This window comes from Protopterus annectens, chromosome 13.part0 (genome assembly GCF_019279795.1).
Source record: "Protopterus annectens isolate FY-2018-M chromosome 13.part0, PAN1.0, whole genome shotgun sequence".
Classification (NCBI taxonomy): Eukaryota; Metazoa; Chordata; order Ceratodontiformes; family Protopteridae; genus Protopterus; species Protopterus annectens.
The window spans coordinates 192,761,136-192,774,126 of record NC_056747.1 but is presented as its reverse complement, the minus strand read 5'-3'; the positions used below and the strand labels follow the sequence as shown (position 1 = coordinate 192,774,126).

General features: G+C 45.0%; 1 protein-coding gene across 1 annotated transcript in view; it reads left to right on the top strand.

Annotated features, from left to right (window-relative positions):
- The window catches only part of MAU2 (MAU2 sister chromatid cohesion factor), a 2,634,229-nt gene that overhangs the window by 1,247,260 nt on the left and 1,373,978 nt on the right, over positions 1-12,991 (top strand). The gene's annotated exons all lie outside the window — the stretch shown is intronic.

Here is a 12,991-nt window from a genome sequence, read left to right as displayed (position 1 = left end):
CTTTCCAGTTACTTCCATCATCTCTCTCTTCAGTCCGGGCTGACTGCAAGGACAGTCCTTCAAGCCTTAGGGTTCATGGCATCTTGTATTCTGGTGCTTCCCAATGCCAAACTGCATATGAGGAAGCTACAATGGTATCTCAAAAATCTGTGGACACAGCACTGCCAGGATTTGGACACTGTCATTCAAATAATACCTTGCATTCAAAAGGAATTTTTGTGGTGGGCTCAGGAATGTCACCTAAACAAGGGACTCTCTGTGACCCGGCCAGAGGCAAGTCAGACACTAACGACAGATGCCTCAGATATTGCTTGGGGAGCTCATCTAAATGGAAAGTGGATACAAGACAAGTGGCCTGCCAGACTACAGCATCTACATATCAACATGAAAGAGATGTTAGCAGTTCAGTTTGCATTAATTGCTTTCAAGGAGTTACTTCTTCCAGGGCAGGTGTTGATTCTAACAGACAACACAACTGTCATGTGGTACATCAACAAACAAGGGGAACACATTCTTACCCATTGTGCAGACAAGCAATGATTTTATGGGAGACTGCGCTCAGTCTGCAACTAACTCTTCAGGCAAGGTTTCTGCCGAGCACAGAACTCCTTAGCAGATGTATTAAGCAGACAAATCATGGATCCCCACGAGTGGAAACTGGATCTTCATGTATTTCAAAATTGACAGTGTCATGGGGAACTCCAGACATAGATCTGTTCGCTTCTCCACTAAACCACCAGCTGCCAAAGTTTTGCAGAAGGGATTTCATCACACAGCTTGGAAAGTGGATGCTCTTTCTTTCAGTTGGAAAAATCTTCATGTGTATGCCTTTCCACCTCTGCCTCTTCTTCCAAAGGTGCTTCTAAAGGTCAGACAAGACAAGCCAAGGATGATTTTAATAGCTCCAGATTGGCCTCGGCAGCACTGGTACCCATTACTGAGGAGTCTGGTAAGGAAGCCTCCATGGCCTTTACCCTTGATTCCACACCTATTGTCTCAGAGGGACGGTCATCTGCTCAATGTCAAGCTTCAAACTCTTCATCTAACAGCCTGGCATATTCTGTTTTGAAAGACAGCAGGTCTCAACTTCCTCAACAAGTTTTAAATGTGATTATGGAAGCCAGAAGACCTAGTACAAGGAAAGTGTACGCAGAAAAATGGAAGAGATTTTTATTTTGGACTACAGCAAAGAATTTGGAGATTTCGGAGCCTAATTTGAGTGTGGCTCTTCAATATCTTACTGAGTTATTGGACAAAGGTTTGTCTTTCTCTTCCATTAAGATTCATGCTGCAGCAATTTCTGCTCACTATGATTGTGACCCACCATTGTTTTCACATTCTTTGTTCAAGCAATTTCTTAGAGGGGCAAAGAATATAAGACCCCAATGAGCTCCTACTCCTGCTTGGGATCTCAATTTTGTGTTGGAGAAACTTACTCTACAACCTTTTGAGCCTGCGGCTACTGCTGAATTGAAATACTTGTCATGGAAGACTGCTTTTTTGTTGGCCATTACTTCTGCAAGAAGGGTTTCTGAGTTACAGGCCCTTATGGCAGTGGAGCCTTTTTTGATTTTTCATAAGGATAGGGTATCTTTACGTACTAATCCTTCCTTTATGCCTAAGGTGGTTTCTAGTGTGGCTTTAAACCAAACTATTCATTTGCCTACCTTTTATGCAGATCCCCAAAATAAAGGGGAAAAGATTTTGCACACTTTAGATGTACACAGGCTATTGCGTTATTATTTGAGCAGGACTAAGGATTTTAGGCAGTCTCAGCAGTTGTTTGTTTCTTTTGCTTTGAGTTCAAAGGGCAAGCCTGTGTCAAAACAAACTATTGCTAGGTGGATTGGGAGTTGCATTACATTTTGTTATTCCCATCATGGCAAGGAGATTCCAGCTGGGATTAGGCCTCATTCCACTAGGGCTACTGCCACTTCCACAGCATTTCTAAGGGGGGTGGCAACTAAGGATATTTTGGAGGCAGCTACTTGGAGTTCAGTGCATACTTTCTCTAAGCATTATCACCTTCCTCTCTACTCTAAGTCTAGGGCTGGTTTTGCCACAGCTATTTTGCAAGGCATGTTGTCAGTTCCTGTGTCCTTATGATTTGCCAGCCTCCCTTACCTCTGCTTTGGGATTCTACCCAATAGTTAGGACTGCAGCAATGTGGAATGAAGAACATAGTACAGTTTTGTACCTACCATAAATGTAGATGTTAGAGGATCCACATTGCTGCAGTCCAATTTACCCTCCCTCCTTCCCCTCTGTGTTTAGGGGTGGTTGTGTAGGTGAGATTATATTCTGCTAATTGTGTATATATTGTATATATATTTTTTGGTGCACGTATTTTGGGAGTTTTTGGTTTTTGGCCTTATCTTTTCAGGGTCTTCTGACATCTGGGGCAAGAAAAGACTGAGGATATGACGTCGGTCATGCGCATTAGTACCCTGACGTACTGACGTCAGTCTAATGCGCCCTGACCGACGTCAGCCATATACTTTGGTATTCGGGCCGACTGGACAGCGGACTACCCAATAGTTAGGACTGCAGCAATGTGGATCCTCGAACATCTACATTTATGGTAGGTACAAAACTGTACTTTCCTCAGAGGGGCCAAAAACTTCAGACCACCCAGGAGAGCCTCAACTCCAGCCTGGGACCTTAACTTTGTATTGGAAAAACTCACTCTTACTCCTTTTGAGCCAGCTGCAAGTGCAGAGTTAAAATTCCTTTCTTGGAAAACAGCCTTCCTTTTAGCTATTACTTCAGCAAGAAGGGTATCTGAATAACAGGCCCTTATGGTGGTGGAGCCTTTCATCATCTTTCATGCGGACAGGGTGTCCCTCAGGACCAGTCCCTCCTTCATGCCCAAGGTAGTATCCAGTGTGGCTCTGAATCAGTCCATTCATTTTCCAACCTTCTTTTCTAATCCACAGAACAAAGGGGAATGGATACTGCACTCCTCAGATATGCACAGACAACTTAGATTTTACTTGGACAGGACTAAACCTCAAAGGAAATCTGAACAACTGTGCTGGTGGCATTTGATGCAGGGGCAGAGGGGGAAGGCTATATCAAAGCAAACCATTTCTAAATGGATAGGCCATTGCATTCATTTCTGCTATAAACACCATGGAAAACCTATCCCACAGGGGATTAGACCACATTCAACCAGGGCTGCATCTACCTCTACAGTCTTTCTCAGTGGTGTCCCTACCAGGGACGTCCTAGAAGCTGCTACTTGAAGTTCTGTATATTCACCAAGCATTACCATTTGCCAATTTTCTCTAAATCCAGAGCTGGCTTTGCCACTCCAGTCTTGCAGGGCCTTATAGCTGGTCCTAATGCTATCTAAATTCCTCCTCCCATCCTTAGCTTTGGGAATTTACCCAAATGTGATGACTGCAACAGTGAAACACGAAGAACATAATACAGTTGTGTACACTTAAGAAAAATGTAGATGTTTGAGTGTATTCACTGTTGCAGTCCTGGTTACCCTCCCTCCAGGCCCTTGACTTCTTTTGGCTATACCTCTATTGTACTTTACTATGCTTAAAAGCTTTTTGGTGTATTTGTTTTTTTGTTAGTTATAACCTTATATATATGTGTATATGTATAATATCACCTGACATCTGGGGCAAGAAAAACTGATGTAATGGTGTTGGCTGCATGCTTTATACGCCTGACTACCTCATGTCACGGAAGATGAGACAAGCAACCGCAGTACCCAAGACTTTAATAATCAGGCCAACTGAGGGCTACTGCAAGCAGATAACCCAAATGTGATGACTGCAACAGTGTATACACTAACTTCTACATTTATGCTAAGTGTACACAACTGGACATTCTCTTCACTTCCCTTTAGCATATCTACTGTGCCCAGAGAATTCACAAAGTGCCTGGCTCCAACCATTGCATACTGCAGGCAGAGAAATACCCAAATTTACTCGTACTTGGGCGACTGCCTGATTCAGGCGGACAGCCAAGAGCTGCTGCTTCAGCACCTGGCTTTTGTAAAAAGACTTTTAACTTCACTGGGATACACCAGCTTGAACACAACTTCCCAGATGGCATTTCTCACTCCAGAAAAGCAGGTCCATTTGACAAACTCTTTAAAACTAATGGCCAGCAAAAGCCAGCTATCTGCAAGGAAAATAGTGCAAGCCCTAGGGTTCATGGCCTCATGCATTCTGCTAATTCCATTTGCAAGACTGGATATGAGGAAACTTCAGTGGTACTTAAGTTTCTGGTGTTAACATTCTCGGTACCTGGAAACCGTGCTTCCTAACGTACCTTGTCGTAGGGCAGAGTTCCTAGTGGGCAGAGGCATGCAACCACAGCAAGGTACTTTCATTTCACTCAACCCCTCGCCACCCAAACCCTGACAAGATGCATCAGACTATGCATGGGGGGGCTCACATGGCAGGCAAATGCATTCAAGGCAAATGGAGCCCAGAACAAGTTCCCCTGCATATCAATCAAAAAGAGATGCTAACTGTACAGAAAGCTCTGACAGCCTTTAAATACCTTATCCTTCCAGGACAGCTCATGATAGACAGACAACACCACAGTTATGTGGTACATAAACAAGCAGGGGGGAACTCCTCCTTAAACACACTGCAGGTTAGACATGGACGTGTGGAACATAGCCTTAAGCAACCAAGTGCACCTATAAGCTCAATTTTTGCCTGGCAAGCAAAATTCACTGGCAGACGTCTTAGGCAGAAATCTACTGGATCCTCATGAGTGGAAACTGGAACCCAACTCATTCAAACTTGTAACCCAGAGGTGGGGAACACCGGAGGTGGAACTTTTTGCCTCCCCCCCCAAAACCACCAAATTGAGCAAATTTTGCACCAGGAACACTAGCAGCAGAGCCTGGAAGGTGGTTGCCCTATCCTTTACATGGGTAAACCTCTGCATTTCCTCCTCTGCCCCTCTCAAAAGTACTACTCAAGATTAAACAGGACAGGCCAAAGGCAATCCTTTTTGCACCAGACTGGCCACACTAGCACTGGTACCGACTCCTACGCAGTTTGACAGCAGTGCCACCTTGGCACCTACATCAGACACCTTCCCTGCTGCCTCAGCAGGAGGGGCAGATTTTGCATCCACAGCTGCAAACCCTAAATCCTGCAGCCTAGCTTATTCTCTGAATACACCACCAGCATCCCTCAGCAAACAGGTGCTGGACGTCATCCTTGAGGCCAGAAGGCCTAGTACTAGGAAATACTATGCTGAAAAGTGGAAAAGATATTGTTCGTGGAGTCTGTCTCAAGGAAAGGACACAGCTGTGCCCACCTTAACTCAAATCCTTGATTAACTAGCAGAGCTGCTCCAGAGAGGCCTGTCCTTCTCATCCATTAAGATTCATGCCTTTGCCATCTCAACTCATTATAATACAGCTCTCCCTCTTCTCACCCTCTCATCAGACAGTTCCTAAGAGGAGCTAACAATTTAAGGCCCCCTAGGAGAGCTCCCACCCTGGCCTGGGTCCTTAACTTTGTACTGGAGAAGCTCACACTCCCCCCTTTTGAACCTGCTGCTTCTGCAGAGTTAAAATTCCTCTCTTGGAAAACAGCCATACTTCTAGGTATTACTTCAGCAAGAAGAGTGTCTGAGTTACAGGCACTAATGGTGGTGGAGCCCTTCATTATTTTCTATACTGACAGGGGTTCCCTCAGGACTAATCCATCCTTTATACCCAAGGTGGTATCCAGTGAGGCACTAAACCAGTTCATTCATTTTCCAACCTTTTTCCCTAATCCTCAGAATAAAGGGGGAAAGGATCCTGCACTCCTTGGACGTGCACAGACAGCTGAAGTTCTACCTTGACAGGACTAATGTCAAAATATGACCAGTTACTAGTCAGCTTTGCTACAGAGACAGAGGGCAAGGCCATTTAGACGCAAACCATTTCCAAATTAATAGCACACTGCATCCATTTCTGCTACAAGCATCATCGAAAACCTACCCCTCAGGGGATCAGAACTCATTCCACTAGAGCTACTTCAACCTCTACAGTATTTCTCAGGGGAGTCCCTACCACGGACATCCTAGAAGCTGCAACCTGGAGTTCTGTACACACCTTCACCAAGCATTACTAATTACCTATTTATTCTAAATCCATAGCTGGATTTGCTACAGCAGTCTTACACGACCTGCTAGCGAGCCCTAACACATCTTGACTGCCTCCACCCTTCCTCAGCTTTGAGAATCAACCCAAGTGTGATGACTGCAACAGTGAAACACTAAGAACATTGTATAGTGTACACTCACCATAAATGTAGATGTTCGAGTGTATTCACTGTAGCAGTCGTGGTCCCCCCCCCCCCTTCATCCTCCTGGCTTTCTCTATCCTTTCTACCTATCCTGTTTATGGCCATTTTTATGGCGGGGTGTTTACTTTTTACTGGAGGTGTTCCACACCTTGTAATAGCTTCCTATTTTGGGGGCTCCTGATATCTGGGGCAATTAAAACTGATGTAATGGTGTCAGCTGCATGTTTTATACTCCTGACGACCTGACGTCATGGAAGAGGCAACAGCATCTGACTCAGAAATCCCAAGACACTGGTATTGGGGCTGACTGAGGGCTACCTGCAGGCAGATAACCTAAGTGTGATGACTGCAACAGTGAATACACTCTAACATCTATATTTATGGCAAGTGTACACAACTGTACTTTTCACATGCTGAAGTACCAGCAACATATTATGGAACTCATTAAACAAAAAATAGTAATATTTCTAGATTGTGCAGAAAATAAAGGTTTGCAAGAGCTTATGCATTCTGCAAACTAATTTAGTAAGCATACTTTGCAGTATGGTTTTGATGCCCTAGAAGCACCTCTCAGGGCTGCAGTCACTGGCTCTTTACTGAGAAGACATGCTTGGCTGAAGGAGCAGACCTTGCCAGATCATGTCAAATCCAAATTACTAGACGCTCCTTTAAATAAGGACATTTTGTTTGGGACCAAAGCAGAAGTTCTTAAGATGAAAGAAAAAGCCAAATCTATGCAAAGTGTTAAAGAATTCTTACAACTGCGTCCAACTCGATTCAGTAGATATTGCCCTTCAAAACACTGGTCCTTTCCAGCCCCCTCCACGCCTTCCCAAACAGGATCCAGGGGAAACAGACCACCCATACTACAGTCTCAGTGTATGCAGAGTTCTATGCAATGGAGTACTCCCACCCCTAAAACAGGGAGAGGTAAGCCACCTCCCTATGTAAAAAGTACACAATGACTTCTCAACGCTACTTCCCAGCCCTGCCCAATTGCTTGTGCCCCTAGGAGAAAAACTTGCCCTTCATGCAAATAACTGGATGTCCATCACTCAGGGCCGATTGGTTCTCAACATTGTTTCCCAGGGGAACAAATTTTATTTCTATTCATTGCCAACCCCAAGCAGGTTTCCAGACCTTCCTCCAAACCAGTGGGCAGAGACTCAAATCCAAGATGATGATCATGTTTCACTGTTGCAGTCATCACGGTTGGGTTATCTGCCTGCAGGTAGCAATCAGCCAGCCTGAATACCATAGTGTTTGGATTTGTGCGTCGGATGCTGTCGCTTCTTCCATGACGTCAGGTTGTCAGGGGTATAAAGCATGCAGCCGATGCCATTATATCAGTCTTTCTTGCCGTGCTGTGCCCGAAGCAGAAGCAGTTCGCAAGTGCCGGTCGGCCAACTCCCGAAATTTTCGTTTTCTAGTTTCAGACCTGAAGTCTTCAAAAAGATAAGTACCCTGTTGGAGATCCTTTTTTCGTGCTCTTAAGACTGTCAGAAAAAGTTAACAGTTGTAGCTAAATACTTTCGTCCATCTCTGTACTCCGAAGTGGCTTCATTAAGCCATCAGACTACCGATCTCCTGAAAAAATGTAAGGATAAAGACGGAGACAAACTGCATAGGTCCAAAACTGCCAACAACTCTTCCGATAAGCTTAGTCGCCAGTCTGTCTCTACTCATTGAGGTGCTTTCCCAGCCTGTGATACTTGCTACTAGAGATTCACAGGCCTCTACTGAGACCCATTCAGAGTCCAGTATGCTGCAAAATGCTTCTACTATGTAACCTGCGGATATGTCTACCATGGATGGGTCCGGAGCTGCTGTGCAGGCACCAGCTTCTGACGGTGTATTCAGGCTTGCTGATTTTCATATCAAACCAATGACTTTGTTTCAAGCTAAAAATACCAAATTCCTCAGGCCTAAAGCCCGCACTAGGCCTAGAAAACAGACAACCAAAGCACATTCTCAGGCTCATATGCCTCAAAAACAAATGATTAGAATGGCTGAAGACTTTATTACCTTAATTAGGGGAAGCCAGCCTTCCCTCTCTGAGGCCTAGAGCTGATTTTCTTTGATTCTTCTGATAAGGAATCTGATATCTCTGTTTCTTCTGACTACCAGGATTTACCCTTATCTACTTATGATGATTCTGATGCAGAGGATACCATTCCCTCTGCTTCCCCTCCAGAAGAGTTTTCTTTCGGTGAAACCTTGCATACCCTTAGGGAGCATTTCCGTTGGGAAAGCCAGGACTCTTCTCAATCCAAAAAGAGGCTTCAGGAATTTTTAAACCTGACTCAACACAGGCCTCTAGCTATCCCTCCTGTTCTGAAGATTGTAGGTGTTTACTTGGAATCCATCCTTATCCAGAGACCATTTCCCAAGGACCAAAAGGTATTAAGACCACTACTGCCAAAAATCCTACGCCTTCTGATAGGGATTTTAGAGCTTTAGACAGATGGGGTAAGGAGGTATATACTTCTGCCACTTTGGCCATTAGGGCTTTAAATTCCCTTCTCACTTTATTGGGGTACACCATCAACGAAAATAAATCACAACTGGTGCCCAGTCAAAAAAATGTATTCCTGGGAGCAAGCCTGGACACAACTTCCTAGATGGCATTTCTCACTTCAGAAAAACAGGTCTGTCTGACTACTTCAAGCAAATGATGACCAGAACCCAGCTAACTGCAAGAAAAATATTGCAAGCCCTAGGGTTCATGGCCTCATGTAGTCTGCTAATTCCACATGCAAGACTGCATATGAGGAAACTTCAGTGGTACTTAAAAAGTCTTTGGTGCCAACATTATCAGGACCTGGAAACAGTCATTCCTTTCATACCTTGTCTGAGGGCAGAGTTCCTTTGGTGGGCAGAAGCATGCAACCGCAACAAGGGACTGCATTTTACTCTACCCCACGCCGCCCATACCCTGACCACAGACTCAGACTATGCCTGGGGGGCCCACATGGCTGGCAAATGCATTCAGGGCCACTGGAGCCGAAGCCAAATTCTCCTGCACATCAACCAAAAGGATATGCTAGCTGTACAGAATGCTCTGACAGCTTTCATATACCTAATCCTTCTAGGACAACTGCTGATAAAAACAGACAACACAAGAGTTATATGGTACATAAACAGAAGGGAACCCATTCTTACCCACTCTGTAGGTCAGCCATGACTCTGTGGAGCACAGCTTTGGACAACCAAGTCAGTCTACAAGCTCAGTTTCTGCCAGTCAAACAAAATTTGCTGGCAGATGACTTGAGCAGAAATCTCCAAGACCTACACGAGTGGAGATTGGAGCCCAGCACCTTCAACCTTCTGATCCAGAGGTGGTTTTCTTTGCCTCCCCCCACAACCACCAGTTAAGCAAATTCTGCACCAGGAACACTCACAGCAAGGCCTAGAAGGTGAATACCCTATCCTTTCAATGGGAAAACCTCTCAATTTATGCCCTTCTCCCTCTGCCCCTTCTCTCAAGAATACTAAAGATAAGGTGGCCCATGGACAATTCTGATTGCCCCGGACTGGCCACGCCAACACTGGTACCCACTCCCACGCAGCCTGACAATGGTGCCACCCTGGCACCTACACCAGACCCCCCTACCCTGCTGTCACAGCAGGAGGGACAGATTTTGCATCCAACATTGCCAACCCTAAATCTTGCAGCCTGGCTTATTCCTTGCATACTCCACCAGCAACACTAAGTAAACAGGAGCTGGACGTCATTCTTGAAGCCAGAAGACCCAGTACTAGGAAATTCTATGCGGAAAAGATAGTGTTCTTGGATTCAGCCTAAAGGAAAGAACACAGCAGTGCCTTCCTTAGCTCTAATCCTGGATTACCTAGCAGAGCTACTCCACAGAGGCCTATCCTTCTCCATTAAGATTCATGCCTCTGCCATTTTGGCTCATTACAATACTGAGCCACCTCTATTTTCTCACCCTCTCAAACAGTCCCTGATGGGGGCCAACAGCTTAAGGCCCTCAAGGAGTGCACCCACCCCTGTTTGGACCTTAACTTTGTACTGGAAAAGCTCACTCTTCCCCCTTTTGATCCTGTTAAATTAAAATTCCTCTCTTGGAAAACTGATTGCTTCTAGCCATCATTTCCGGTAGAAGAGTGTCTGAGCTACAGGCACTGATAGCTGTGGAACCCTTTAACATCTTCCATGCTGACAGGGCTTCCCTCAGGACTAATCCATCTGTTATGCCTAAGGTGGTGTCTAGTGTGGCCTTAAAGCAATCCATCCATTTGCCAGCCTTCTTCCCTAAACCTCAGAATATAGGGGAAAGGATCCTGCACTCTTTGGACATGCACAGACTGCTCAGGTTTTACCTTGATAGGACTAAGCCTTTCAGAAAATCTGACCAGCTGCTATAGTTAGCTTTGCAACAGGGGCAGAGGGCAAGGCCATATATAAACCATTTCCAAATGGGTAGCACACTGCATTAATTTCTGCTACAAGCACCATGGAAAACCAACTCCTCGGGGTCATAACACATTCCACTAGGGCAACTTCTGCCTCTACAGCATTACTCAGGGGAGTCCCTACCAGGGACATTCTGGAAGCTGCAACCTGGAGTTCTGTACACACCATCGCCAAGCATTGCCACTTGCCTATCTTTTCCAAATCCAGGGCAGGATTTGCTACAGGAGTCTTGCAGGGCCTACTAGCCAGCCCTAACTCTTCTTGACTGCCTCCACCCTTTCTCAGTATTGGGAATCAACCCAAGTGTGATGACTGCAACAGTGAAACACGAAGAACATAGTACAGTTGTGTACACTTAGCATAAATGTAGATGTTAGTGTATTCACTGTTGCAGTCCTGGTTTCCCTCCCTCCAGCCCCCTGGTTTTCTCTGTCTTTCTCTCTATGGCTATTCCTAATGGTATTGGTATTTACTTTTTAGTGGTGGTGGTTTCCACACCATACACTAGCTCCCTATTTGGGTGCTCCTGACATTTGAGGCAAGAAAAACTGATGTAATGGTGTCAGCTGCCTGTTTTTATACCCCTGACGTCATGGAAGAAGCGACAGCATCTGACGCAGAAATACTAAGACTCTGGTATACGGGCTGACTGAGGGCTACCTGCAGGCAGATAACCCAAGTGTGATGACTGCAACAGTGAATACACTCTAACATCTACATTTATGGTGAGTGTACACAGCTATACTTTACTAGTTATCATAGGAATTACCCATGTAAATCTACATCTTTCATTAGTAGGGATCCTAGGACAACTCAGAAACAAAGGAAAGAAATCTTTTGAAAAAGGTACTCTGGAAAAGAAACGTATAGGGAACCTCCAGCTGGAAGTCCTCCCTTTTGGAAGCAAAAATTTGTGACTTCCTCTGTAGCACCCTTCCTCTGTCTCATTACTCCCATTTCCCAAAGGCTGAAGGTGTCCCTGGCCAAGTGGGGAAGCTAACAAGTGAGTCCTCTCCATCATCCGGGACAGTTCTGCCGTATCTTCTGGAAATATTCGCCCTATGAAAGGCATTCCACTACCTCTTCAAAACCAGATATCCCTTTAGGCTTTTGTTGTTCAAGACCCCTTGAATCAATACACCATTGAGCAAGTCCCAAAAGACTTCATGGCAAAAAGTTTTACTCCAGGATTTTTCTAGTCCCTAGGAAAGAAGGGCAGTTGAGACCCATCCTAGAGCACTCTGTCCTTAACACTTGAAGCTACCATCTTTCAAAATGCTCTCTTCACATCTTTGTGCCTTTCATCCTCCCCCAAGCTTTCTTAGTGTCACTAGATCTGAAGGATACTCAACACATACCCATTTCTCTCTTTTTTTTTTTTTTCTCTGGTTCCTTGCATTTACAGTTTACTGCCCTGCCTTTTAGTCTTTTCACAGCTCTAAGTGTGTTCACAAAGTGTTTGTTTCCAGTAGTAGCCTTATGTCGCACTCGGGAAATCCAAATGTTCCACTATGGGAGAACCTACTGATCCAGGCTCTCCAAAAATTCTTCGGCATCTACACTTCAGCCTCCAACTTCTGTCCAGTCTGGGTTTCACTGTAAACTAAAAAAAATACTACATGGTTTTTACACTTGATCTAATTTTCCTGGGTTGCAAACTGGAGAAGGAGAAAATGAATGCCTTCCTGCCCCCCAGGTGACTCTGCAGTTTGTCCATTTTTTCCATAATTGCTCCTGTGCAACCCATTGCTCCACAGTGGCGATGCTAAGGACTTTGGGATTCATGGCAGCCACCAGTATACTCCCCTGGCCAGACTTCAGCTACTATTGGATTTTCTTAAGTGAAGTTTGTGTGATCAGAGCACTGTTGGAGACATTATTTCCCCTCCTTCCTTGTCTCATAAAGGAGCTATGTTGGCGTAGGGGGCAGGTTGTCTTCAACCCAGGGCTGCCATTCACATCACCTACTCTTCAACCTCTGACTAGAAGTGGGATCATGGACAGTGCCACACAAACTGCACTGGGAATGTCAACCTCAGTTCCTGAGGGAACACATCAGTCTGAATGAGATGTTTGTTCTGCAAGCTCTTCATATCTTCGCCCACCTTTTGAAACGCAGGCCACTCCTAGTATACACAGAATGCACCACAGTGGTGTGGTATGTAAAAGAGAGGCACCAAATCTTGCCAACTGTACAGGGTTACCAAGGGAGTCATGTAATGTAGCAACTCAAATAAACATCTCACTCACTGCTACATCCATCAGTTTTCAA